Source organism: Neovison vison, chromosome 3 (assembly GCF_020171115.1).
Source record: "Neovison vison isolate M4711 chromosome 3, ASM_NN_V1, whole genome shotgun sequence".
Classification (NCBI taxonomy): Eukaryota; Metazoa; Chordata; class Mammalia; order Carnivora; family Mustelidae; genus Neogale; species Neogale vison.
In genome coordinates, this window is record NC_058093.1 from 192,359,622 (window position 1) to 192,362,437 (window position 2,816).

The following is a 2,816-nucleotide window of genomic DNA, read 5'->3' on the forward strand; positions in this document are numbered from 1 at the left end:
TTCAGTCTTCTTCATGGGGGACATCTGTCTACGGTTCTGAGTGGCGGTAGTTTCTTAGCTGGTGTGAGATCAACACTGTTTGTCCTGGGGGGGCCAACACTATTGGGATAGCCTCAGGCACTTTGGAGGTTTTTCCTAATTTGTACGGTTGTGGCCAGTGGAATGGGCAGAATACCCTTGGAGAAGGCATGCACAGTCCTGAAGTGTCCCTCCAGGGACCTCAGCCTGGAGGGTGTGTGGGCCAGGGCTGTGGGGACAGAATTCTGATAACACAATCTTGGCTTATCTTTGGGGATGTAGGTATGGCAGGTTGAATGTACAGACCGTGAGGAGAACTCGTTGGGATATGAACAAAGGCCAGGAGTGAGGCACTTGCTCAGGCTTTTGTCTCTGGATTTTGTGTCATCGATGGCCATGGAATGTCGAGGAGGCCTCATGTGCCATGGATGAGTCCCCATCTCTGGGGATTTTGTCCAATCCCAGGAGTTTGGGGTGATTCTGTGGGATGGGAGGAGTCCATTCTGTCTTTCTACATCAGGTGTCCCACCAAAAGAGGGATTCCAGAACATAGCCCTGGGGAGGGATGAATGGAAAAACCGACCACTGATTAAGAATGGGGGCCTAGGGGCATGGCAAGCCCCATATGTGGGCTCTTGGTCCAGCAACTGACAGGCCTTACTTGAGGACAGGACTCACGCTGAGGGTCACAATGCGTGTTTGTGCCCAATGCATCTCTCACACATGGGTGGGGCCTCATTGGCCATGCTGGTTTCTCCTACATTGAACGTTGGAAAACATGCCAACCACTAGGATTCTTGCCACGGGGAAGGAGCAGTTCTGATTTCTGCATCACGTTCACCACTGGGCCTTGATTGGAGTTAAGGTCTAGTTCTGAAGCCTGAAAAATGAGGTTGGGAAAAGATGATGACCTAAGGCCATGGCAGTTCCGATGTGCTCAGTGTGCGGTCAGCTGGCTGGGTGTCGGTCGGGAGGTCTGGGCTCAGGCTGTGTCAGACAGGGCATTAGTGCTCGGGGTAGACTGTATAATTGGGGTACAGTAGTGTTGCGTGCAGGTTGATCCTCATTTGGGGTTTCTGGGTAGCCCCATAGGGCAACGTTTATCTTCTGGAGCACAGGCTGAGTGCTGTATTGTGGCTCTGGAATTGCCGTCCTGAGGGCTTTTGGGCCAAGAGTGTGAGGACGGAAGTCTGAGAACACAAGCTAGGCATAGGTTTTGGGGCGAGGGAACTGAAGGCACACTATGCAGAGCTGAATCGAGATCTCATGCATCTGAAGTTAGGGCGAGGATCAGACAAATGCTCAGGTTGGAGATTCTGTCCGTGATGGCCCCTTCATGAAGGGGGCGGGGCATCACAAGATCATGGAGGTTTTCCCACGATGGGAGTTGTGAGATTCTCCAAACCATAAGGATTCCTTATACGGGACCATTGAGACCTTTTGGGTGGCTCCAGGACATCCCATAGGAATGAATCAAGAGCAGGGTTCTAAGGCTGGATCCCAGGACTGCCCGCCTAGAATTCCGAATTTCTCCTTGCGATAATACAGGTTCATTCTGCCGGTCTGGGGGAGCAACCGAGGACCCTGAGCTGAAATGGACTCCGATATTCCATGGCCATCATTGACACAAAATCTAGACAAAAACCTGAGCAAACGCATCACACTCACACTTTGTTCATATCCCGAAGAGTTCTCATGATCTGAAGATCGGGCCTGCCATACCTATGTCCCCAAACCTAAGCCGAGTAGCTGTTTTCAGACTTCTGTCCCCACAGTCCTGGCCCACACACCCTTCAGGCTGGGATCCCTCGAGTCACACCTCAGGACTGTGCCTGCCCTCTCAAAGGGAATTCTTCCCATTCCATTGGCCACAACCGAACAAATTAGGAAAAACCACCAAAGTTCCCGGGGCCATCCCAATAATGTAGGCCACCCGGGACAAACAGGGGCGATCTGACACCAGCTGAGCAGCTAGCTCCACACAGACTGGAGACAGATGTCCACAGATTAAAAGATTGAACCGGACAGGCCCTTAGGCCCTAATCAGATCCATTGCTTTGGTTTCCAGTCATCTCTCCCCAGAGGCCTGGTTTCCGATACCATCATATGGGATTTCTTGAGACATGGATCAGAACAAATGTCATCTCCACATGTTAACTGTGCTTTTTGGAGCTGTGTCAAAACCTCCAGTTAGGAGAATCTTTCAGGGCCCTGGTGCCACTGTCCCATTCCAAGGTCTCCCTGGACACAAACCCACATTATGACCCATCTGCAGGAAAGTTCATTTTGACTCAGCCCCCTCAGTTGCTACCACAGACCCAGCAGATCGAAAATATCTTTTTGCTAGGAGAAAATTTGAATTTGAGGCAATATGCCCAGGCATCTATACTTAGAACACTGCTCTGGAGTTGTTTCCCATGGGACGTAGTTGAGCCAACCAACAGGTCTCAATTGTACCACAGAAGGAATCCTTGCAGTTTGGAGCATCTCACAATACCCATCATGGGAAAGCCTCAATGGCCTCCTGATGCCCCCCCTCATGAAGGGGCCATCATGGACAGAAACTCCAATGTGAGCCAACATCTGATTCTCGCCCTGACTTCAGATGCACGAGATCTCAATTTAGCTCTGCAGAGTGTGCCTGCCCTGCCCTTGCACCGAAACCTAAGACTAGCTTGTGCTCTCAGGTTTTCGTCCTCACACTCCTGGCCAAAAAGTCCTCCAATTTGGGAATTCTGGAGACACAATGCAGCACTCTGCCTGACATCCAGAAGAAAAACGTTGCCCTATGGGACTAC